Here is a 25161-nt window from a genome sequence, read left to right on the forward strand (position 1 = left end):
CAGGGGGGGCCGGGCGCGGTGGCTCACGCCTGTAATCCTAGCTCTCTGGGAGGCCGAGGCGGGCGGATTGCTCCAGGTCAGGAGTTCGAAACCAGCCTGAGCAAGAGCGAGACCCCGTCTCTACTAAAAATAGAAAGAAATTAATTGGCCAACTAATATATATAGAAAAACACAGCCGGGCGTGGTGGTGCATGCCTGTAGTCCCAACTACTCGGGAGGCTGAGGCAGCAGGATTGCTTGAGCCCGGAGATTGAGGTTGCTGTGAGCTAGGCTGACGCCATGGCACTCACTCTAGCCTGGGCAGCAAAACGAGACTCTGTCTCAAAAAAAAAAAAAAAAAGAACACAGGGGGGAGGGCGGCACGGGCAACACATGTCACCTGAATACTTGTACTCCCATCATCTGCTTGAAAAGAGAGAGAAAAGAAAATGCAATCCTAGAGGTAAGAGACACTTTTTAAAAATAATGAATCCGAAGAGAAAAGTAAAAGGAGGCCTGTGGAGCAGGTCTGGGTGTGACTCCGGATCCCCCAACATCAGGTGCCACCACCAAAGATTCCTGCGTGTAGCCCATAGAACCCCAAAAGCAACGGGACGAGTTCTGGTCACATACTCCCTCAAAATGACATCCTGGCCTTCTTCTGGAACTCCCTCCCCTCTCAGACTCTCAAGGTTTCCTCCAGCGTGTCGGTTCCCACAGAGCAGACCTTTGGTCTGAGACCTGACAGTCCAGATGCCACGCATGCTGCCGCGTGGCCGCGGTGTCGCGGCTTGGGACAAGAGGAGGCCCCCCGGTGCGGGCTGGGGCGCCAGGCACCGCGCGGGCGCTGAGGGTGGGGGTGACCCCCACCCCGGGCCGCCGCCTCGCTCCCAGAAAGGGGACAGAACAAGAGGCAAGAAAAAAAAAAAAAAAAAAAGCAGCAGCCTGTGGCACCCGGTATTCCCAGGCGGTCTCCCATCCAAGTACTAACCAGGCCCGACCCTGCTTAGCTTCCGAGACCAGACGAGATCGGGGGCGTTCAGGGTGGTGTGGCCCTAGACGGCGGAGGGCGCCCCTGCCCCGCTCGAGAAGCCGAGCCTCTCTGGGCTTCCCCGCCGCCGCCTCCCGCCCCAGGCCCCGCGCCGGGCCGGGCCGGGCCGGGCCGGTTGAGTTCGCCGGCCGGGTCCCGCGGGCTCCCAGGGACGGGGGTGATGGGCGGGGCGGGGCGGGGCGGGGGGCTGTCTCTCTATACACACACACACACACTCACACTCACACAAGATGCGCCTCCACGGCTGGACTCGCCAAGGTGGAGCCCTCCCAGCCCCCCTCGTCTCCTCGCCCGGCCTCCTTCACCTACCCGCTGCCCACCCCCAGCGCGTCGCTGCCGCTGACTGCGCACGCGCGGGACGCTCGCCCTTTGACCCCAGCCAGGGGCCGCCCTCCCCCACAACCCCTTTCAGCTGTGCCCCCCCCTCGCCCTGTGGGTGGGCTGCCGCCTATTCCCCCGGGCCAGGGCTGGGGCACAGCCAGTGTATGGGGCGTCTCTCTCTGGGGATGTGTCCCATGGGTGGGGTGGGGTGGCGTGGTTTGGGGGGTGCTGAAGAAATCAGTCCCCTCCATCTCCTACCTCTGGAAAACGCCCAAGCCCGTGGAGAACTGCCGGCACCGCTTCGTGGGGGCCGGGACCCTCCTCCGTGTCCTCCTGTGGCCCAGTCCAAGGGGCCTGGGCCTGGCCGGGGCTGCATTGGACCCCGACCACCCTGGCGTGTGGACTCGCTAAAAATCGGCCATTAGATATTGGATTCCAGCTTCCTGGAGGTCATTTCACTAATGAGTGCACCGGAAAGAGTTTCCTAATCCATCTGTGAGGGTGGCAACTGAAAGAGAATTTTAAAGCTGACAGAATAGGCGAGGGAAGGCATAGGAGATTTCCACACCCAGCAAGGAAGACTTTCCCGAAATGGAAGAAAGAAACGAGCAAACAGAGACACCGGTAGCCCGCCCGGAAAAGAGTCTGCCCCTGAGAGAAAGCACCCTGACCAGGTTCACCCGTGGGTGGGTGGCGAGCCAGCGGCATTCAGAAGAGCGAGGCCCGCAGTCTGTGCGGAAGACACCTGCGCTCGGGTGTGTGTGGCGGCGCGATTCACAAGCAGCTCTAGATGTTAAACCAAGGAGAAGCCAGGGAGTTCCCAACGCCCCAGGTGTCCTCAGCCCACGACTGGCTGCTGTGGGAATGCGAAGCCCGGCTCCTTGTCTCAGAGCGGGGTTCCCAGGAGGATCAGGCTGAAGCTGGGACTTGGCCTCAAAGTGTCCCCTCGCATGGCCACCCCCTTCCCCTTCCTGCTCCTCTACTCCTGGTGCCCCTCCATCCAGGGGCCAGACCTTAAAGAGTCACCGCAAGAGAATCCTGGTCCCAAAGGAGCCTTCTGGGGGACCGGTGCTGAGAGAGGTTGTGGGCATGGCCCGCTGGGGCTCTGCCCGACCCAGGGCTGAGAGATGCCACCTCCCAGCTCTGGGTCCCTGCAGGAAGTGTTGGCAAGCACAGGGCCGGTCCTCCAAAGGCCCAGGTGCAGGGAGCCCAGGCCAAGCAGCCTGTGGAAGAAGCCACTTGCCGTGCCACCCCGGGAACAGGACTGCAGGCCCCGGCCCTTCCCACCTCCTCCTCCTCCTCCTCCTCCTCCTCCTCCCCCCCGCCCCGCCCCCACAGGGCACAGGGCTCAGAGACACCTCAGACTCTTGCTACCCAAAGTGCAAAGGGCATCAGTTGCTCCTCCAACCCCCCCCCCCGGCCGAGCAGACCGCGTTGTCCAGCCAGCCCCCGGGCCTCCCTGGGGTGCCCAGCACAAAAGTGCAGACACCCACCGGACCCTCAGTCTCAGTTTTCGGAGGTTTTTGCCACTCTAAGGACCCGCAGGCCAGCTGGGCCTTCGGGCAGGACAGAGAGCCCCGGAATCCGACGTGGAGAGCTGCGTGTACGTCCCCATCAGGAGGCGGTCCCCACCTCCGCGGCTCTCCCCTTGCGGGGAGCCGCAGCCCAGCCGGCAGCCGCAGGGCCTCAGGGAAGACACCAGGCTGGGCCCCCGCGGCACAGCGGGGGCACGTCCCCCGCACTCACGCGACTTAGGGACGGCTGCTGGAGACTGCTGCGGCCACCCTGCTGCCGGGTTTCTGGAGGGCTTCCTGGAAGCAGCATCCACACCAAGCCCTTGGAAGGCCCAGGCGACGGAGGAGCCGGTCAGGCAGGGGCCGAGGACGGTGAGAGGCCGGGCGGGAAGGAGCGTGTCAGGCAGGGGCAGAGGACGGTGACCGGCCGGGCGGGGAGGAGCCGGTCAGGCGGGGGCCCAGGACAGTGACGGGCCTGGCCGGGGAGGAGTGCGTCAGGCAGGGGCAGAGGAGACGGGCTGGGTAAGGGTTAGGGTTACAGTTAGGGCACAATTCACAATCCCAAAGACGTGGAAGCGACCCGAGTGCCCATCCATCCAGGAGTGCATCAATAAAATGTGGCGCGTGGACACCACGGAGTGCCATTCGGCTGTGAGGAGCAGCGGTGAGAGGGCGCCTCTCGTGTTCTCCTGGCCAGAGCTGGAACCCGTTCCAGTAGGCCAGGTATCCCAAGAATGGACACACGAGCACCACGTGAGCGCGCTCACCAGCAAATTGGTACGAACGGATGGACGCCTAAGTGGACAGAGAGGAATCACCTTCATCGGGTGGGTGTCGGGCGGGCGGGTGGGGGGAGGGGAGGGGCATACACATCCATTAGGCATGGGGTGGGTGCGCACCGACTGGGGGATGGGCGCACTTGAAGCTCTGACCCGAGGGGGGAGGCTTGGAGAGGGCAAGGCACCCGACCTTAACATTGGTACCCCCACAATACGCTGGAACAACATGAGAGGTATATGAATAAGAACACAGGGGGGGCCGGGCGCGGTGGCTCACGCCTGTAATCCTAGCTCTCTGGGAGGCCGAGGCGGGCGGATTGCTCCAGGTCAGGAGTTCGAAACCAGCCTGAGCAAGAGCGAGACCCCGTCTCTACTAAAAATAGAAAGAAATTAATTGGCCAACTAATATATATAGAAAAACACAGCCGGGCGTGGTGGTGCATGCCTGTAGTCCCAACTACTCGGGAGGCTGAGGCAGCAGGATTGCTTGAGCCCGGAGATTGAGGTTGCTGTGAGCTAGGCTGACGCCATGGCACTCACTCTAGCCTGGGCAGCAAAACGAGACTCTGTCTCAAAAAAAAAAAAAAAAAAGAACACAGGGGGGAGGGCGGCACGGGCAACACATGTCACCTGAATACTTGTACTCCCATCATCTGCTTGAAAAGAGAGAGAAAAGAAAATGCAATCCTAGAGGTAAGAGACACTTTTTAAAAATAATGAATCCGAAGAGAAAAGTAAAAGGAGGCCTGTGGAGCAGGTCTGGGTGTGACTCCGGATCCCCCAACATCAGGTGCCACCACCAAAGATTCCTGCGTGTAGCCCATAGAACCCCAAAAGCAACGGGACGAGTTCTGGTCACATACTCCCTCAAAATGACATCCTGGCCTTCTTCTGGAACTCCCTCCCCTCTCAGACTCTCAAGGTTTCCTCCAGCGTGTCGGTTCCCACAGAGCAGACCTTTGGTCTGAGACCTGACAGTCCAGATGCCACGCATGCTGCCGCGTGGCCGCGGTGTCGCGGCTTGGGACAAGAGGAGGCCCCCCGGTGCGGGCTGGGGCGCCAGGCACCGCGCGGGCGCTGAGGGTGGGGGTGACCCCCACCCCGGGCCGCCGCCTCGCTCCCAGAAAGGGGACAGAACAAGAGGCAAGAAAAAAAAAAAAAAAAGCAGCAGCCTGTGGCACCCGGTATTCCCAGGCGGTCTCCCATCCAAGTACTAACCAGGCCCGACCCTGCTTAGCTTCCGAGACCAGACGAGATCGGGCGCGTTCAGGGTGGTGTGGCCCTAGACGGCGGAGGGCGCCCCTGCCCCGCTCGAGAAGCCGAGCCTCTCTGGGCTTCCCCGCCGCCGCCTCCCGCCCCAGGCCCCGCGCCGGGCCGGGCCGGGCCGGGCCGGTTGAGTTCGCCGGCCGGGTCCCGCGGGCTCCCAGCGACGGGGGTGATGGGCGGGGCGGGGCGGGGCGGGGTGGGGGGCTGTCTCTCTATACACACACACACACACTCACACTCACTCACACTCACACAAGATGCGCCTCCACGGCTGGACTCGCCAAGGTGGAGCCCTCCCAGCCCCCCTCGTCTCCTCGCCCGGCCTCCTTCACCTACCCGCTGCCCACCCCCAGCGCGTCGCTGCCGCTGACTGCGCACGCGCGGGACGCTCGCCCTTTGACCCCAGCCAGGGGCCGCCCTCCCCCACAACCCCTTTCAGCTGTGCCCCCCCCTCGCCCTGTGGGTGGGCTGCCGCCTATTCCCCCGGGCCAGGGCTGGGGCACAGCCAGTGTATGGGGCGTCTCTCTCTGGGGATGTGTCCCATGGGTGGGGTGGGGTGGCGTGGTTTGGGGGGTGCTGAAGAAATCAGTCCCCTCCATCTCCTACCTCTGGAAAACGCCCAAGCCCGTGGAGAACTGCCGGCACCGCTTCGTGGGGGCCGGGACCCTCCTCCGTGTCCTCCTGTGGCCCAGTCCAAGGGGCCTGGGCCTGGCCGGGGCTGCATTGGACCCCGACCACCCTGGCGTGTGGACTCGCTAAAAATCGGCCATTAGATATTGGATTCCAGCTTCCTGGAGGTCATTTCACTAATGAGTGCACCGGAAAGAGTTTCCTAATCCATCTGTGAGGGTGGCAACTGAAAGAGAATTTTAAAGCTGACAGAATAGGCGAGGGAAGGCATAGGAGATTTCCACACCCAGCAAGGAAGACTTTCCCGAAATGGAAGAAAGAAACGAGCAAACAGAGACACCGGTAGCCCGCCCGGAAAAGAGTCTGCCCCTGAGAGAAAGCACCCTGACCAGGTTCACCCGTGGGTGGGTGGCGAGCCAGCGGCATTCAGAAGAGCGAGGCCCGCAGTCTGTGCGGAAGACACCTGCGCTCGGGTGTGTGTGGCGGCGCGATTCACAAGCAGCTCTAGATGTTAAACCAAGGAGAAGCCAGGGAGTTCCCAACGCCCCAGGTGTCCTCAGCCCACGACTGGCTGCTGTGGGAATGCGAAGCCCGGCTCCTTGTCTCAGAGCGGGGTTCCCAGGAGGATCAGGCTGAAGCTGGGACTTGGCCTCAAAGTGTCCCCTCGCATGGCCACCCCCTTCCCCTTCCTGCTCCTCTACTCCTGGTGCCCCTCCATCCAGGGGCCAGACCTTAAAGAGTCACCGCAAGAGAATCCTGGTCCCAAAGGAGCCTTCTGGGGGACCGGTGCTGAGAGAGGTTGTGGGCATGGCCCGCTGGGGCTCTGCCCGACCCAGGGCTGAGAGATGCCACCTCCCAGCTCTGGGTCCCTGCAGGAAGTGTTGGCAAGCACAGGGCCGGTCCTCCAAAGGCCCAGGTGCAGGGAGCCCAGGCCAAGCAGCCTGTGGAAGAAGCCACTTGCCGTGCCACCCCGGGAACAGGACTGCAGGCCCCGGCCCTTCCCACCTCCTCCTCCTCCTCCTCCTCCTCCTCCTCCCCCCCGCCCCGCCCCCACAGGGCACAGGGCTCAGAGACACCTCAGACTCTTGCTACCCAAAGTGCAAAGGGCATCAGTTGCTCCTCCAACCCCCCCCCCTGGCCGAGCAGACCGCGTTGTCCAGCCAGCCCCCGGGCCTCCCTGGGGTGCCCAGCACAAAAGTGCAGACACCCACCGGACCCTCAGTCTCAGTTTTCGGAGGTTTTTGCCACTCTAAGGACCCGCAGGCCAGCTGGGCCTTCGGGCAGGACAGAGAGCCCCGGAATCCGACGTGGAGAGCTGCGTGTAAGTCCCCATCAGGAGGCGGTCCCCACCTCCGCGGCTCTCCCCTTGCGGGGAGCCGCAGCCCAGCCGGCAGCCGCAGGGCCTCAGGGAAGACACCAGGCTGGGCCCCCGCGGCACAGCGGGGGCACGTCCCCCGCACTCACGCGACTTAGGGACGGCTGCTGGAGACTGCTGCGGCCACCCTGCTGCCGGGTTTCTGGAGGGCTTCCTGGAAGCAGCATCCACACCAAGCCCTTGGAAGGCCCAGGCGACGGAGGAGCCGGTCAGGCAGGGGCCGAGGACGGTGAGAGGCCGGGCGGGAAGGAGCGTGTCAGGCAGGGGCAGAGGACGGTGACCGGCCGGGCGGGGAGGAGCCGGTCAGGCGGGGGCCCAGGACAGTGACGGGCCTGGCCGGGGAGGAGTGCGTCAGGCAGGGGCAGAGGAGACGGGCTGGGTAAGGGTTAGGGTTACAGTTAGGGCACAATTCACAATCCCAAAGACGTGGAAGCGACCCGAGTGCCCATCCATCCAGGAGTGCATCAATAAAATGTGGCGCGTGGACACCACGGAGTGCCATTCGGCTGTGAGGAGCAGCGGTGAGAGGGCGCCTCTCGTGTTCTCCTGGCCAGAGCTGGAACCCGTTCCAGTAGGCCAGGTATCCCAAGAATGGACACACGAGCACCACGTGAGCGCGCTCACCAGCAAATTGGTACGAACGGATGGACGCCTAAGTGGACAGAGAGGAATCACCTTCATCGGGTGGGTGTCGGGCGGGCGGGTGGGGGGAGGGGAGGGGCATACACATCCATTAGGCATGGGGTGGGTGCGCACCGACTGGGGGATGGGCGCACTTGAAGCTCTGACCCGAGGGGGGAGGCTTGGAGAGGGCAAGGCACCCGACCTTAACATTGGTACCCCCACAATACGCTGGAACAACATGAGAGGTATATGAATAAGAACACAGGGGGGGCCGGGCGCGGTGGCTCACGCCTGTAATCCTAGCTCTCTGGGAGGCCGAGGCGGGCGGATTGCTCCAGGTCAGGAGTTCGAAACCAGCCTGAGCAAGAGCGAGACCCCGTCTCTACTAAAAATAGAGAGAAATTAATTGGCCAACTAATATATATAGAAAAACACAGCCGGGCGTGGTGGTGCATGCCTGTAGTCCCAACTACTCGGGAGGCTGAGGCAGCAGGATTGCTTGAGCCCGGAGATTGAGGTTGCTGTGAGCTAGGCTGACGCCATGGCACTCACTCTAGCCTGGGCAGCAAAACGAGACTCTGTCTCAAAAAAAAAAAAAAAAAAGAACACAGGGGGGAGGGCGGCACGGGCAACACATGTCACCTGAATACTTGTACTCCCATCATCTGCTTGAAAAGAGAGAGAAAAGAAAATGCAATCCTAGAGGTAAGAGACACTTTTTAAAAATAATGAATCCGAAGAGAAAAGTAAAAGGAGGCCTGTGGAGCAGGTCTGGGTGTGACTCCGGATCCCCCAACATCAGGTGCCACCACCAAAGATTCCTGCGTGTAGCCCATAGAACCCCAAAAGCAACGGGACGAGTTCTGGTCACATACTCCCTCAAAATGACATCCTGGCCTTCTTCTGGAACTCCCTCCCCTCTCAGACTCTCAAGGTTTCCTCCAGCGTGTCGGTTCCCACAGAGCAGACCTTTGGTCTGAGACCTGACAGTCCAGATGCCACGCATGCTGCCGCGTGGCCGCGGTGTCGCGGCTTGGGACAAGAGGAGGCCCCCCGGTGCGGGCTGGGGCGCCAGGCACCGCGCGGGCGCTGAGGGTGGGGGTGACCCCCACCCCGGGCCGCCGCCTCGCTCCCAGAAAGGGGACAGAACAAGAGGCAAGAAAAAAAAAAAAAAAAGCAGCAGCCTGTGGCACCCGGTATTCCCAGGCGGTCTCCCATCCAAGTACTAACCAGGCCCGACCCTGCTTAGCTTCCGAGACCAGACGAGATCGGGCGCGTTCAGGGTGGTGTGGCCCTAGACGGCGGAGGGCGCCCCTGCCCCGCTCGAGAAGCCGAGCCTCTCTGGGCTTCCCCGCCGCCGCCTCCCGCCCCAGGCCCCGCGCCGGGCCGGGCCGGGCCGGGCCGGTTGAGTTCGCCGGCCGGGTCCCGCGGGCTCCCAGGGACGGGGGTGATGGGCGGGGCGGGGCGGGGCGGGGCGGGGTGGGGGGCTGTCTCTCTATACACACACACACACACTCACACTCACTCACACTCACACAAGATGCGCCTCCACGGCTGGACTCGCCAAGGTGGAGCCCTCCCAGCCCCCCTCGTCTCCTCGCCCGGCCTCCTTCACCTACCCGCTGCCCACCCCCAGCGCGTCGCTGCCGCTGACTGCGCACGCGCGGGACGCTCGCCCTTTGACCCCAGCCAGGGGCCGCCCTCCCCCACAACCCCTTTCAGCTGTGCCCCCCCCTCGCCCTGTGGGTGGGCTGCCGCCTATTCCCCCGGGCCAGGGCTGGGGCACAGCCAGTGTATGGGGCGTCTCTCTCTGGGGATGTGTCCCATGGGTGGGGTGGGGTGGCGTGGTTTGGGGGGTGCTGAAGAAATCAGTCCCCTCCATCTCCTACCTCTGGAAAACGCCCAAGCCCGTGGAGAACTGCCGGCACCGCTTCGTGGGGGCCGGGACCCTCCTCCGTGTCCTCCTGTGGCCCAGTCCAAGGGGCCTGGGCCTGGCCGGGGCTGCATTGGACCCCGACCACCCTGGCGTGTGGACTCGCTAAAAATCGGCCATTAGATATTGGATTCCAGCTTCCTGGAGGTCATTTCACTAATGAGTGCACCGGAAAGAGTTTCCTAATCCATCTGTGAGGGTGGCAACTGAAAGAGAATTTTAAAGCTGACAGAATAGGCGAGGGAAGGCATAGGAGATTTCCACACCCAGCAAGGAAGACTTTCCCGAAATGGAAGAAAGAAACGAGCAAACAGAGACACCGGTAGCCCGCCCGGAAAAGAGTCTGCCCCTGAGAGAAAGCACCCTGACCAGGTTCACCCGTGGGTGGGTGGCGAGCCAGCGGCATTCAGAAGAGCGAGGCCCGCAGTCTGTGCGGAAGACACCTGCGCTCGGGTGTGTGTGGCGGCGCGATTCACAAGCAGCTCTAGATGTTAAACCAAGGAGAAGCCAGGGAGTTCCCAACGCCCCAGGTGTCCTCAGCCCACGACTGGCTGCTGTGGGAATGCGAAGCCCGGCTCCTTGTCTCAGAGCGGGGTTCCCAGGAGGATCAGGCTGAAGCTGGGACTTGGCCTCAAAGTGTCCCCTCGCATGGCCACCCCCTTCCCCTTCCTGCTCCTCTACTCCTGGTGCCCCTCCATCCAGGGGCCAGACCTTAAAGAGTCACCGCAAGAGAATCCTGGTCCCAAAGGAGCCTTCTGGGGGACCGGTGCTGAGAGAGGTTGTGGGCATGGCCCGCTGGGGCTCTGCCCGACCCAGGGCTGAGAGATGCCACCTCCCAGCTCTGGGTCCCTGCAGGAAGTGTTGGCAAGCACAGGGCCGGTCCTCCAAAGGCCCAGGTGCAGGGAGCCCAGGCCAAGCAGCCTGTGGAAGAAGCCACTTGCCGTGCCACCCCGGGAACAGGACTGCAGGCCCCGGCCCTTCCCACCTCCTCCTCCTCCTCCTCCTCCTCCTCCTCCCCCCCGCCCCGCCCCCACAGGGCACAGGGCTCAGAGACACCTCAGACTCTTGCTACCCAAAGTGCAAAGGGCATCAGTTGCTCCTCCAACCCCCCCCCCCCCGGCCGAGCAGACCGCGTTGTCCAGCCAGCCCCCGGGCCTCCCTGGGGTGCCCAGCACAAAAGTGCAGACACCCACCGGACCCTCAGTCTCAGTTTTCGGAGGTTTTTGCCACTCTAAGGACCCGCAGGCCAGCTGGGCCTTCGGGCAGGACAGAGAGCCCCGGAATCCGACGTGGAGAGCTGCGTGTACGTCCCCATCAGGAGGCGGTCCCCACCTCCGCGGCTCTCCCCTTGCGGGGAGCCGCAGCCCAGCCGGCAGCCGCAGGGCCTCAGGGAAGACACCAGGCTGGGCCCCCGCGGCACAGCGGGGGCACGTCCCCCGCACTCACGCGACTTAGGGACGGCTGCTGGAGACTGCTGCGGCCACCCTGCTGCCGGGTTTCTGGAGGGCTTCCTGGAAGCAGCATCCACACCAAGCCCTTGGAAGGCCCAGGCGACGGAGGAGCCGGTCAGGCAGGGGCCGAGGACGGTGAGAGGCCGGGCGGGAAGGAGCGTGTCAGGCAGGGGCAGAGGACGGTGACCGGCCGGGCGGGGAGGAGCCGGTCAGGCGGGGGCCCAGGACAGTGACGGGCCTGGCCGGGGAGGAGTGCGTCAGGCAGGGGCAGAGGAGACGGGCTGGGTAAGGGTTAGGGTTACAGTTAGGGCACAATTCACAATCCCAAAGACGTGGAAGCGACCCGAGTGCCCATCCATCCAGGAGTGCATCAATAAAATGTGGCGCGTGGACACCACGGAGTGCCATTCGGCTGTGAGGAGCAGCGGTGAGAGGGCGCCTCTCGTGTTCTCCTGGCCAGAGCTGGAACCCGTTCCAGTAGGCCAGGTATCCCAAGAATGGACACACGAGCACCACGTGAGCGCGCTCACCAGCAAATTGGTACGAACGGATGGACGCCTAAGTGGACAGAGAGGAATCACCTTCATCGGGTGGGTGTCGGGCGGGCGGGTGGGGGGAGGGGAGGGGCATACACATCCATTAGGCATGGGGTGGGTGCGCACCGACTGGGGGATGGGCGCACTTGAAGCTCTGACCCGAGGGGGGAGGCTTGGAGAGGGCAAGGCACCCGACCTTAACATTGGTACCCCCACAATACGCTGGAACAACATGAGAGGTATATGAATAAGAACACAGGGGGGGCCGGGCGCGGTGGCTCACGCCTGTAATCCTAGCTCTCTGGGAGGCCGAGGCGGGCGGATTGCTCCAGGTCAGGAGTTCGAAACCAGCCTGAGCAAGAGCGAGACCCCGTCTCTACTAAAAATAGAAAGAAATTAATTGGCCAACTAATATATATAGAAAAACACAGCCGGGCGTGGTGGTGCATGCCTGTAGTCCCAACTACTCGGGAGGCTGAGGCAGCAGGATTGCTTGAGCCCGGAGATTGAGGTTGCTGTGAGCTAGGCTGACGCCATGGCACTCACTCTAGCCTGGGCAGCAAAACGAGACTCTGTCTCAAAAAAAAAAAAAAAAAAGAACACAGGGGGGAGGGCGGCACGGGCAACACATGTCACCTGAATACTTGTACTCCCATCATCTGCTTGAAAAGAGAGAGAAAAGAAAATGCAATCCTAGAGGTAAGAGACACTTTTTAAAAATAATGAATCCGAAGAGAAAAGTAAAAGGAGGCCTGTGGAGCAGGTCTGGGTGTGACTCCGGATCCCCCAACATCAGGTGCCACCACCAAAGATTCCTGCGTGTAGCCCATAGAACCCCAAAAGCAACGGGACGAGTTCTGGTCACATACTCCCTCAAAATGACATCCTGGCCTTCTTCTGGAACTCCCTCCCCTCTCAGACTCTCAAGGTTTCCTCCAGCGTGTCGGTTCCCACAGAGCAGACCTTTGGTCTGAGACCTGACAGTCCAGATGCCACGCATGCTGCCGCGTGGCCGCGGTGTCGCGGCTTGGGACAAGAGGAGGCCCCCCGGTGCGGGCTGGGGCGCCAGGCACCGCGCGGGCGCTGAGGGTGGGGGTGACCCCCACCCCGGGCCGCCGCCTCGCTCCCAGAAAGGGGACAGAACAAGAGGCAAGAAAAAAAAAAAAAAAAGCAGCAGCCTGTGGCACCCGGTATTCCCAGGCGGTCTCCCATCCAAGTACTAACCAGGCCCGACCCTGCTTAGCTTCCGAGACCAGACGAGATCGGGCGCGTTCAGGGTGGTGTGGCCCTAGACGGCGGAGGGCGCCCCTGCCCCGCTCGAGAAGCCGAGCCTCTCTGGGCTTCCCCGCCGCCGCCTCCCGCCCCAGGCCCCGCGCCGGGCCGGGCCGGGCCGGGCCGGTTGAGTTCGCCGGCCGGGTCCCGCGGGCTCCCAGGGACGGGGGTGATGGGCGGGGCGGGGCGGGGCGGGGCGGGGTGGGGGGCTGTCTCTCTATACACACACACACACACTCACACTCACTCACACTCACACAAGATGCGCCTCCACGGCTGGACTCGCCAAGGTGGAGCCCTCCCAGCCCCCCTCGTCTCCTCGCCCGGCCTCCTTCACCTACCCGCTGCCCACCCCCAGCGCGTCGCTGCCGCTGACTGCGCACGCGCGGGACGCTCGCCCTTTGACCCCAGCCAGGGGCCGCCCTCCCCCACAACCCCTTTCAGCTGTGCCCCCCCCTCGCCCTGTGGGTGGGCTGCCGCCTATTCCCCCGGGCCAGGGCTGGGGCACAGCCAGTGTATGGGGCGTCTCTCTCTGGGGATGTGTCCCATGGGTGGGGTGGGGTGGCGTGGTTTGGGGGGTGCTGAAGAAATCAGTCCCCTCCATCTCCTACCTCTGGAAAACGCCCAAGCCCGTGGAGAACTGCCGGCACCGCTTCGTGGGGGCCGGGACCCTCCTCCGTGTCCTCCTGTGGCCCAGTCCAAGGGGCCTGGGCCTGGCCGGGGCTGCATTGGACCCCGACCACCCTGGCGTGTGGACTCGCTAAAAATCGGCCATTAGATATTGGATTCCAGCTTCCTGGAGGTCATTTCACTAATGAGTGCACCGGAAAGAGTTTCCTAATCCATCTGTGAGGGTGGCAACTGAAAGAGAATTTTAAAGCTGACAGAATAGGCGAGGGAAGGCATAGGAGATTTCCACACCCAGCAAGGAAGACTTTCCCGAAATGGAAGAAAGAAACGAGCAAACAGAGACACCGGTAGCCCGCCCGGAAAAGAGTCTGCCCCTGAGAGAAAGCACCCTGACCAGGTTCACCCGTGGGTGGGTGGCGAGCCAGCGGCATTCAGAAGAGCGAGGCCCGCAGTCTGTGCGGAAGACACCTGCGCTCGGGTGTGTGTGGCGGCGCGATTCACAAGCAGCTCTAGATGTTAAACCAAGGAGAAGCCAGGGAGTTCCCAACGCCCCAGGTGTCCTCAGCCCACGACTGGCTGCTGTGGGAATGCGAAGCCCGGCTCCTTGTCTCAGAGCGGGGTTCCCAGGAGGATCAGGCTGAAGCTGGGACTTGGCCTCAAAGTGTCCCCTCGCATGGCCACCCCCTTCCCCTTCCTGCTCCTCTACTCCTGGTGCCCCTCCATCCAGGGGCCAGACCTTAAAGAGTCACCGCAAGAGAATCCTGGTCCCAAAGGAGCCTTCTGGGGGACCGGTGCTGAGAGAGGTTGTGGGCATGGCCCGCTGGGGCTCTGCCCGACCCAGGGCTGAGAGATGCCACCTCCCAGCTCTGGGTCCCTGCAGGAAGTGTTGGCAAGCACAGGGCCGGTCCTCCAAAGGCCCAGGTGCAGGGAGCCCAGGCCAAGCAGCCTGTGGAAGAAGCCACTTGCCGTGCCACCCCGGGAACAGGACTGCAGGCCCCGGCCCTTCCCACCTCCTCCTCCTCCTCCTCCTCCTCCTCCTCCCCCCCGCCCCGCCCCCACAGGGCACAGGGCTCAGAGACACCTCAGACTCTTGCTACCCAAAGTGCAAAGGGCATCAGTTGCTCCTCCAACCCCCCCCCCCGGCCGAGCAGACCGCGTTGTCCAGCCAGCCCCCGGGCCTCCCTGGGGTGCCCAGCACAAAAGTGCAGACACCCACCGGACCCTCAGTCTCAGTTTTCGGAGGTTTTTGCCACTCTAAGGACCCGCAGGCCAGCTGGGCCTTCGGGCAGGACAGAGAGCCCCGGAATCCGACGTGGAGAGCTGCGTGTACGTCCCCATCAGGAGGCGGTCCCCACCTCCGCGGCTCTCCCCTTGCGGGGAGCCGCAGCCCAGCCGGCAGCCGCAGGGCCTCAGGGAAGACACCAGGCTGGGCCCCCGCGGCACAGCGGGGGCACGTCCCCCGCACTCACGCGACTTAGGGACGGCTGCTGGAGACTGCTGCGGCCACCCTGCTGCCGGGTTTCTGGAGGGCTTCCTGGAAGCAGCATCCACACCAAGCCCTTGGAAGGCCCAGGCGACGGAGGAGCCGGTCAGGCAGGGGCCGAGGACGGTGAGAGGCCGGGCGGGAAGGAGCGTGTCAGGCAGGGGCAGAGGACGGTGACCGGCCGGGCGGGGAGGAGCCGGTCAGGCGGGGGCCCAGGACAGTGACGGGCCTGGCCGGGGAGGAGTGCGTCAGGCAGGGGCAGAGGAGACGGGCTGGGTAAGGGTTAGGGTTACAGTTAGGGCACAATTCACAATCCCAAAGACGTGGAAGCGACCCGAGTGCCCATCCATCCAGGAGTGCATCAATAAAATGTGGCGCGTGGACACCACGGAGTGCCATTCGGCTGTGAGGAGCAGCGGTGAGAGGGCGCCTCTCGTGTTCTCCTGGCCAGAGCTGGAACCCGTTCCAGTAGGCCAGGTATCCCAAGAATGGACACACGAGCACCACGTGAGCGCGCTCACCAGCAAATTGGTACGAACGGATGGACGCCTAAGTGGACAGAGAGGAATCACCTTCATCGGGTGGGTGTCGGGCGGGCGGGTGGGGGGAGGGGAGGGGCATACACATCCATTAGGCATGGGGTGGGTGCGCACCGACTGGGGGATGGGCGCACTTGAAGCTCTGACCCGAGGGGGGAGGCTTGGAGAGGGCAAGGCACCCGACCTTAACATTGGTACCCCCACAATACGCTGGAACAACATGAGAGGTATATGAATAAGAACACAGGGGGGGCCGGGCGCGGTGGCTCACGCCTGTAATCCTAGCTCTCTGGGAGGCCGAGGCGGGCGGATTGCTCCAGGTCAGGAGTTCGAAACCAGCCTGAGCAAGAGCGAGACCCCGTCTCTACTAAAAATAGAAAGAAATTAATTGGCCAACTAATATATATAGAAAAACACAGCCGGGCGTGGTGGTGCATGCCTGTAGTCCCAACTACTCGGGAGGCTGAGGCAGCAGGATTGCTTGAGCCCGGAGATTGAGGTTGCTGTGAGCTAGGCTGACGCCATGGCACTCACTCTAGCCTGGGCAGCAAAACGAGACTCTGTCTCAAAAAAAAAAAAAAAAAAGAACACAGGGGGGAGGGCGGCACGGGCAACACATGTCACCTGAATACTTGTACTCCCATCATCTGCTTGAAAAGAGAGAGAAAAGAAAATGCAATCCTAGAGGTAAGAGACACTTTTTAAAAATAATGAATCCGAAGAGAAAAGTAAAAGGAGGCCTGTGGAGCAGGTCTGGGTGTGACTCCGGATCCCCCAACATCAGGTGCCACCACCAAAGATTCCTGCGTGTAGCCCATAGAACCCCAAAAGCAACGGGACGAGTTCTGGTCACATACTCCCTCAAAATGACATCCTGGCCTTCTTCTGGAACTCCCTCCCCTCTCAGACTCTCAAGGTTTCCTCCAGCGTGTCGGTTCCCACAGAGCAGACCTTTGGTCTGAGACCTGACAGTCCAGATGCCACGCATGCTGCCGCGTGGCCGCGGTGTCGCGGCTTGGGACAAGAGGAGGCCCCCCGGTGCGGGCTGGGGCGCCAGGCACCGCGCGGGCGCTGAGGGTGGGGGTGACCCCCACCCCGGGCCGCCGCCTCGCTCCCAGAAAGGGGACAGAACAAGAGGCAAGAAAAAAAAAAAAAAAAAGCAGCAGCCTGTGGCACCCGGTATTCCCAGGCGGTCTCCCATCCAAGTACTAACCAGGCCCGACCCTGCTTAGCTTCCGAGACCAGACGAGATCGGGCGCGTTCAGGGTGGTGTGGCCCTAGACGGCGGAGGGCGCCCCTGCCCCGCTCGAGAAGCCGAGCCTCTCTGGGCTTCCCCGCCGCCGCCTCCCGCCCCAGGCCCCGCGCCGGGCCGGGCCGGGCCGGGCCGGTTGAGTTCGCCGGCCGGGTCCCGCGGGCTCCCAGCGACGGGGGTGATGGGCGGGGCGGGGCGGGGCGGGGTGGGGGGCTGTCTCTCTATACACACACACACACACTCACACTCACTCACACTCACACAAGATGCGCCTCCACGGCTGGACTCGCCAAGGTGGAGCCCTCCCAGCCCCCCTCGTCTCCTCGCCCGGCCTCCTTCACCTACCCGCTGCCCACCCCCAGCGCGTCGCTGCCGCTGACTGCGCACGCGCGGGACGCTCGCCCTTTGACCCCAGCCAGGGGCCGCCCTCCCCCACAACCCCTTTCAGCTGTGCCCCCCCCTCGCCCTGTGGGTGGGCTGCCGCCTATTCCCCCGGGCCAGGGCTGGGGCACAGCCAGTGTATGGGGCGTCTCTCTCTGGGGATGTGTCCCATGGGTGGGGTGGGGTGGCGTGGTTTGGGGGGTGCTGAAGAAATCAGTCCCCTCCATCTCCTACCTCTGGAAAACGCCCAAGCCCGTGGAGAACTGCCGGCACCGCTTCGTGGGGGCCGGGACCCTCCTCCGTGTCCTCCTGTGGCCCAGTCCAAGGGGCCTGGGCCTGGCCGGGGCTGCATTGGACCCCGACCACCCTGGCGTGTGGACTCGCTAAAAATCGGCCATTAGATATTGGATTCCAGCTTCCTGGAGGTCATTTCACTAATGAGTGCACCGGAAAGAGTTTCCTAATCCATCTGTGAGGGTGGCAACTGAAAGAGAATTTTAAAGCTGACAGAATAGGCGAGGGAAGGCATAGGAGATTTCCACACCCAGCAAGGAAGACTTTCCCGAAATGGAAGAAAGAAACGAGCAAACAGAGACACCGGTAGCCCGCCCGGAAAAGAGTCTGCCCCTGAGAGAAAGCACCCTGACCAGGTTCACCCGTGGGTGGGTGGCGAGCCAGCGGCATTCAGAAGAGCGAGGCCCGCAGTCTGTGCGGAAGACACCTGCGCTCGGGTGTGTGTGGCGGCGCGATTCACAAGCAGCTCTAGATGTTAAACCAAGGAGAAGCCAGGGAGTTCCCAACGCCCCAGGTGTCCTCAGCCCACGACTGGCTGCTGTGGGAATGCGAAGCCCGGCTCCTTGTCTCAGAGCGGGGTTCCCAGGAGGATCAGGCTGAAGCTGGGACTTGGCCTCAAAGTGTCCCCTCGCATGGCCACCCCCTTCCCCTTCCTGCTCCTCTACTCCTGGTGCCCCTCCATCCAGGGGCCAGACCTTAAAGAGTCACCGCAAGAGAATCCTGGTCCCAAAGGAGCCTTCTGGGGGACCGGTGCTGAGAGAGGTTGTGGGCATGGCCCGCTGGGGCTCTGCCCGACCCAGGGCTGAGAGATGCCACCTCCCAGCTCTGGGTCCCTGCAGGAAGTGTTGGCAAGCACAGGGCCGGTCCTCCAAAGGCCCAGGTGCAGGGAGCCCAGGCCAAGCAGCCTGTGGAAGAAGCCACTTGCCGTGCCACCCCGGGAACAGGACTGCAGGCCCCGGCCCTTCCCACCTCCTCCTCCTCCTCCTCCTCCTCCTCCTCCCCCCCGCCCCGCCCCCACAGGGCACAGGGCTCAGAGACACCTCAGACTCTTGCTACCCAAAGTGCAAAGGGCATCAGTTGCTCCTCCAACCCCCCCCCCCCGGCCGAGCAGACCGCGTTGTCCAGCCAGCCCCCGGGCCTCCCTGGGGTGCCCAGCACAAAAGTGCAGACACCCACCGGACCCTCAGTCTCAGTTTTCGGAGGTTTTTGCCACTCTAAGGACCCGCAGGCCAGCTGGGCCTTCGGGCAGGACAGAGAGCCCCGGAATCCGACGTGGAGAGCTGCGTGTAAGTCCCCATCAGGAGGCGGTCCCCACCTCCGCGGCTCTCCCCTTGCGGGGAGCCGCAGCCCAGCCGGCAGCCGCAGGGCCTCAGGGAAGACACCAGGCTGGGCCCCCGCGGCACAGCGGGGGCACGTCCCCCGCACTCACGCGACTTAGGGACGGCTGCTGGAGACTGCTGCGGCCACCCTGCTGCCGGGTTTCTGGAGGGCTTCCTGGAAGCAGCATCCACACCAAGCCCTTGGAAGGCCCAGGCGACGGAGGAGCCGGTCAGGCAGGGGCCGAGGACGGTGAGAGGCCGGGCGGGAAGGAGCGTGTCAGGCAGGGGCAGAGGACGGTGACCGGCCGGGCGGGGAGGAGCCGGTCAGGCGGGGGCCCAGGACAGTGACGGGCCTGGCCGGGGAGGAGTGCGTCAGGCAGGGGCAGAGGAGACGGGCTGGGTAAGGGTTAGGGTTACAGTTAGGGCACAATTCACAATCCCAAAGACGTGGAAGCGACCCGAGTGCCCATCCATCCAGGAGTGCATCAATAAAATGTGGCGCGTGGACACCACGGAGTGCCATTCGGCTGTGAGGAGCAGCGGTGAGAGGGCGCCTCTCGTGTTCTCCTGGCCAGAGCTGGAACCCGTTCCAGTAGGCCAGGTATCCCAAGAATGGACACACGAGCACCACGTGAGCGCGCTCACCAGCAAATTGGTACGAACGGATGGACGCCTAAGTGGACAGAGAGGAATCACCTTCATCGGGTGGGTGTCGGGCGGGCGGGTGGGGGGAGGGGAGGGGCATACACATCCATTAGGCATGGGGTGGGTGCGCACCGACTGGGGGATGGGCGCACTTGAAGCTCTGACCCGAGGGGGGAGGCTTGGAGAGGGCAAGGCACCCGACCTTAACATTGGTACCCCCACAATACGCTGGAACAACATGAGAGGTATATGAATAAGAACACAGGGGGGGCCGGGCGCGGTGGCTCACGCCTGTAATCCTAGCTCTCTGGGAGGCCGAGGCGGGCGGATTGCTCCAGGTCAGGAGTTCGAAACCAGCCTGAGCAAGAGCGAGACCCCGTCTCTACTAAAAATAGAGAGAAATTAGTTGGCCAACTAATATATATAGAAAAACACAGCCGGGCGTGGTGGTGCATGCCTGTAGTCCCAACTACTCGGGAGGCTGAGGCAGCAGGATTGCTTGAGCCCGGAGATTGAGGTTGCTGTGAGCTAGGCTGACGCCATGGCACTCACTCTAGCCTGGGCAGCAAAACGAGACTCTGTCTCAAAAAAAAAAAAAAAAAAGAACACAGGGGGGAGGGCGGCACGGGCAACACATGTCACCTGAATACTTGTACTCCCATCATCTGCTTGAAAAGAGAGAGAAAAGAAAATGCAATCCTAGAGGTAAGAGACACTTTTTAAAAATAATGAATCCGAAGAGAAAAGTAAAAGGAGGCCTGTGGAGCAGGTCTGGGTGTGACTCCGGATCCCCCAACATCAGGTGCCACCACCAAAGATTCCTGCGTGTAGCCCATAGAACCCCAAAAGCAACGGGACGAGTTCTGGTCACATACTCCCTCAAAATGACATCCTGGCCTTCTTCTGGAACTCCCTCCCCTCTCAGACTCTCAAGGTTTCCTCCAGCGTGTCGGTTCCCACAGAGCAGACCTTTGGTCTGAGACCTGACAGTCCAGATGCCACGCATGCTGCCGCGTGGCCGCGGTGTCGCGGCTTGGGACAAGAGGAGGCCCCCCGGTGCGGGCTGGGGCGCCAGGCACCGCGCGGGCGCTGAGGGTGGGGGTGACCCCCACCCCGGGCCGCCGCCTCGCTCCCAGAAAGGGGACAGAACAAGAGGCAAGAAAAAAAAAAAAAAAAGCAGCAGCCTGTGGCACCCGGTATTCCCAGGCGGTCTCCCATCCAAGTACTAACCAGGCCCGACCCTGCTTAGCTTCCGAGACCAGACGAGATCGGGCGCGTTCAGGGTGGTGTGGCCCTAGACGGCGGAGGGCGCCCCTGCCCCGCTCGAGAAGCCGAGCCTCTCTGGGCTTCCCCGCCGCCGCCTCCCGCCCCAGGCCCCGCGCCGGGCCGGGCCGGGCCGGGCCGGTTGAGTTCGCCGGCCGGGTCCCGCGGGCTCCCAGGGACGGGGGTGATGGGCGGGGCGGGGCGGGGCGGGGCGGGGTGGGGGGCTGTCTCTCTATACACACACACACACACTCACACTCACTCACACTCACACAAGATGCGCCTCCACGGCTGGACTCGCCAAGGTGGAGCCCTCCCAGCCCCCCTCGTCTCCTCGCCCGGCCTCCTTCACCTACCCGCTGCCCACCCCCAGCGCGTCGCTGCCGCTGACTGCGCACGCGCGGGACGCTCGCCCTTTGACCCCAGCCAGGGGCCGCCCTCCCCCACAACCCCTTTCAGCTGTGCCCCCCCCTCGCCCTGTGGGTGGGCTGCCGCCTATTCCCCCGGGCCAGGGCTGGGGCACAGCCAGTGTATGGGGCGTCTCTCTCTGGGGATGTGTCCCATGGGTGGGGTGGGGTGGCGTGGTTTGGGGGGTGCTGAAGAAATCAGTCCCCTCCATCTCCTACCTCTGGAAAACGCCCAAGCCCGTGGAGAACTGCCGGCACCGCTTCGTGGGGGCCGGGACCCTCCTCCGTGTCCTCCTGTGGCCCAGTCCAAGGGGCCTGGGCCTGGCCGGGGCTGCATTGGACCCCGACCACCCTGGCGTGTGGACTCGCTAAAAATCGGCCATTAGATATTGGATTCCAGCTTCCTGGAGGTCATTTCACTAATGAGTGCACCGGAAAGAGTTTCCTAATCCATCTGTGAGGGTGGCAACTGAAAGAGAATTTTAAAGCTGACAGAATAGGCGAGGGAAGGCATAGGAGATTTCCACACCCAGCAAGGAAGACTTTCCCGAAATGGAAGAAAGAAACGAGCAAACAGAGACACCGGTAGCCCGCCCGGAAAAGAGTCTGCCCCTGAGAGAAAGCACCCTGACCAGGTTCACCCGTGGGTGGGTGGCGAGCCAGCGGCATTCAGAAGAGCGAGGCCCGCAGTCTGTGCGGAAGACACCTGCGCTCGGGTGTGTGTGGCGGCGCGATTCACAAGCAGCTCTAGATGTTAAACCAAGGAGAAGCCAGGGAGTTCCCAACGCCCCAGGTGTCCTCAGCCCACGACTGGCTGCTGTGGGAATGCGAAGCCCGGCTCCTTGTCTCAGAGCGGGGTTCCCAGGAGGATCAGGCTGAAGCTGGGACTTGGCCTCAAAGTGTCCCCTCGCATGGCCACCCCCTTCCCCTTCCTGCTCCTCTACTCCTGGTGCCCCTCCATCCAGGGGCCAGACCTTAAAGAGTCACCGCAAGAGAATCCTGGTCCCAAAGGAGCCTTCTGGGGGACCGGTGCTGAGAGAGGTTGTGGGCATGGCCCGCTGGGGCTCTGCCCGACCCAGGGCTGAGAGATGCCACCTCCCAGCTCTGGGTCCCTGCAGGAAGTGTTGGCAAGCACAGGGCCGGTCCTCCAAAGGCCCAGGTGCAGGGAGCCCAGGCCAAGCAGCCTGTGGAAGAAGCCACTTGCCGTGCCACCCCGGGAACAGGACTGCAGGCCCCGGCCCTTCCCACCTCCTCCTCCTCCTCCTCCTCCTCCTCCTCCCCCCCGCCCCGCCCCCACAGGGCACAGGGCTCAGAGACACCTCAGACTCTTGCTACCCAAAGTGCAAAGGGCATCAGTTGCTCCTCCAACCCCCCCCCCCCGGCCGAGCAGACCGCGTTGTCCAGCCAGCCCCCGGGCCTCCCTGGGGTGCCCAGCACAAAAGTGCAGACACCCACCGGACCCTCAGTCTCAGTTTTCGGAGGTTTTTGCCACTCTAAGGACCCGCAGGCCAGCTGGGCCTTCGGGCAGGACAGAGAGCCCCGGAATCCGACGTGGAGAGCTGCGTGTACGTCCCCATCAGGAGGCGGTCCCCACCTCCGCGGCTCTCCCCTTGCGGGGAGCCGCAGCCCAGCCGGCAGCCGCAGGGCCTCAGGGAAGACACCAGGCTGGGCCCCCGCGGCACAGCGGGGGCACGTCCCCCGCACTCACGCGACTTAGGGACGGCTGCTGGAGACTGCTGCGGCCACCCTGCTGCCGGGTTTCTGGAGGGCTTCCTGGAAGCAGCATCCACACCAAGCCCTTGGAAGGCCCAGGCGACGGAGGAGCCGGTCAGGCAGGGGCCGAGGACGGTGAGAGGCCGGGCGGGAAGGAGCGTGTCAGGCAGGGGCAGAGGACGGTGACCGGCCGGGCGGGGAGGAGCCGGTCAGGCGGGGGCCCAGGACAGTGACGGGCCTGGCCGGGGAGGAGTGCGTCAGGCAGGGGCAGAGGAGACGGGCTGGGTAAGGGTTAGGGTTACAGTTAGGGCACAATTCACAATCCCAAAGACGTGGAAGCGACCCGAGTGCCCATCCATCCAGGAGTGCATCAATAAAATGTGGCGCGTGGACACCACGGAGTGCCATTCGGCTGTGAGGAGCAGCGGTGAGAGGGCGCCTCTCGTGTTCTCCTGGCCAGAGCTGGAACCCGTTCCAGTAGGCCAGGTATCCCAAGAATGGACACACGAGCACCACGTGAGCGCGCTCACCAGCAAATTGGTACGAACGGATGGACGCCTAAGTGGACAGAGAGGAATCACCTTCATCGGGTGGGTGTCGGGCGGGCGGGTGGGGGGAGGGGAGGGGCATACACATCCATTAGGCATGGGGTGGGTGCGCACCGACTGGGGGATGGGCGCACTTGAAGCTCTGACCCGAGGGGGGAGGCTTGGAGAGGGCAAGGCACCCGACCTTAACATTGGTACCCCCACAATACGCTGGAACAACATGAGAGGTATATGAATAAGAACACAGGGGGGGCCGGGCGCGGTGGCTCACGCCTGTAATCCTAGCTCTCTGGGAGGCCGAGGCGGGCGGATTGCTCCAGGTCAGGAGTTCGAAACCAGCCTGAGCAAGAGCGAGACCCCGTCTCTACTAAAAATAGAAAGAAATTAATTGGCCAACTAATATATATAGAAAAACACAGCCGGGCGTGGTGGTGCATGCCTGTAGTCCCAACTACTCGGGAGGCTGAGGCAGCAGGATTGCTTGAGCCCGGAGATTGAGGTTGCTGTGAGCTAGGCTGACGCCATGGCACTCACTCTAGCCTGGGCAGCAAAACGAGACTCTGTCTCAAAAAAAAAAAAAAAAAAGAACACAGGGGGGAGGGCGGCACGGGCAACACATGTCACCTGAATACTTGTACTCCCATCATCTGCTTGAAAAGAGAGAGAAAAGAAAATGCAATCCTAGAGGTAAGAGACACTTTTTAAAAATAATGAATCCGAAGAGAAAAGTAAAAGGAGGCCTGTGGAGCAGGTCTGGGTGTGACTCCGGATCCCCCAACATCAGGTGCCACCACCAAAGATTCCTGCGTGTAGCCCATAGAACCCCAAAAGCAACGGGACGAGTTCTGGTCACATACTCCCTCAAAATGACATCCTGGCCTTCTTCTGGAACTCCCTCCCCTCTCAGACTCTCAAGGTTTCCTCCAGCGTGTCGGTTCCCACAGAGCAGACCTTTGGTCTGAGACCTGACAGTCCAGATGCCACGCATGCTGCCGCGTGGCCGCGGTGTCGCGGCTTGGGACAAGAGGAGGCCCCCCGGTGCGGGCTGGGGCGCCAGGCACCGCGCGGGCGCTGAGGGTGGGGGTGACCCCCACCCCGGGCCGCCGCCTCGCTCCCAGAAAGGGGACAGAACAAGAGGCAAGAAAAAAAAAAAAAAAAGCAGCAGCCTGTGGCACCCGGTATTCCCAGGCGGTCTCCCATCCAAGTACTAACCAGGCCCGACCCTGCTTAGCTTCCGAGACCAGACGAGATCGGGCGCGTTCAGGGTGGTGTGGCCCTAGACGGCGGAGGGCGCCCCTGCCCCGCTCGAGAAGCCGAGCCTCTCTGGGCTTCCCCGCCGCCGCCTCCCGCCCCAGGCCCCGCGCCGGGCCGGGCCGGGCCGGGCCGGTTGAGTTCGCCGGCCGGGTCCCGCGGGCTCCCAGGGACGGGGGTGATGGGCGGGGCGGGGCGGGGCGGGGCGGGGTGGGGGGCTGTCTCTCTATACACACACACACACACTCACACTCACTCACACTCACACAAGATGCGCCTCCACGGCTGGACTCGCCAAGGTGGAGCCCTCCCAGCCCCCCTCGTCTCCTCGCCCGGCCTCCTTCACCTACCCGCTGCCCACCCCCAGCGCGTCGCTGCCGCTGACTGCGCACGCGCGGGACGCTCGCCCTTTGACCCCAGCCAGGGGCCGCCCTCCCCCACAACCCCTTTCAGCTGTGCCCCCCCCTCGCCCTGTGGGTGGGCTGCCGCCTATTCCCCCGGGCCAGGGCTGGGGCACAGCCAGTGTATGGGGCGTCTCTCTCTGGGGATGTGTCCCATGGGTGGGGTGGGGTGGCGTGGTTTGGGGGGTGCTGAAGAAATCAGTCCCCTCCATCTCCTACCTCTGGAAAACGCCCAAGCCCGTGGAGAACTGCCGGCACCGCTTCGTGGGGGCCGGGACCCTCCTCCGTGTCCTCCTGTGGCCCA

At 63.2% G+C, this 25161-nt stretch overlaps 7 non-coding genes across 7 annotated transcripts; all 7 read right to left on the bottom strand.

Annotated features, from left to right (window-relative positions):
• Window positions 1-921: 921 nt before the first annotated feature.
• Window positions 922-1040, bottom strand: LOC142866441 (5S ribosomal RNA). The gene has a single exon (XR_012916422.1). It is a non-coding gene; the product is annotated as a 5S ribosomal RNA (ribosomal RNA).
• Window positions 1041-4813: 3773 nt separating this feature from the next.
• LOC142866702 (5S ribosomal RNA) lies at window positions 4814-4932 on the bottom strand. The gene has a single exon (XR_012916530.1). It is a non-coding gene; the product is annotated as a 5S ribosomal RNA (ribosomal RNA).
• A 3788-nt stretch (window positions 4933-8720) lies between these two features.
• LOC142866703 (5S ribosomal RNA) lies at window positions 8721-8839 on the bottom strand. Its single transcript, XR_012916531.1, has one exon. It is a non-coding gene; the product is annotated as a 5S ribosomal RNA (ribosomal RNA).
• A 3795-nt stretch (window positions 8840-12634) lies between these two features.
• Window positions 12635-12753, bottom strand: LOC142866704 (5S ribosomal RNA). Its single transcript, XR_012916532.1, has one exon. It is a non-coding gene; the product is annotated as a 5S ribosomal RNA (ribosomal RNA).
• A 3794-nt stretch (window positions 12754-16547) lies between these two features.
• Window positions 16548-16666, bottom strand: LOC142866705 (5S ribosomal RNA). The gene has a single exon (XR_012916533.1). It is a non-coding gene; the product is annotated as a 5S ribosomal RNA (ribosomal RNA).
• Window positions 16667-20455: 3789 nt separating this feature from the next.
• Window positions 20456-20574, bottom strand: LOC142866706 (5S ribosomal RNA). Its single transcript, XR_012916534.1, has one exon. It is a non-coding gene; the product is annotated as a 5S ribosomal RNA (ribosomal RNA).
• Window positions 20575-24368: 3794 nt separating this feature from the next.
• On the bottom strand, window positions 24369-24487 carry LOC142866707 (5S ribosomal RNA). Its single transcript, XR_012916535.1, has one exon. It is a non-coding gene; the product is annotated as a 5S ribosomal RNA (ribosomal RNA).
• Window positions 24488-25161: the final 674 nt, after the last annotated feature.

Source organism: Microcebus murinus, unplaced genomic scaffold, assembly GCF_040939455.1.
Source record: "Microcebus murinus isolate Inina unplaced genomic scaffold, M.murinus_Inina_mat1.0 scaf006_hap2_Mmur4.0, whole genome shotgun sequence".
NCBI classification, from domain to species: domain Eukaryota; kingdom Metazoa; phylum Chordata; class Mammalia; order Primates; family Cheirogaleidae; genus Microcebus; species Microcebus murinus.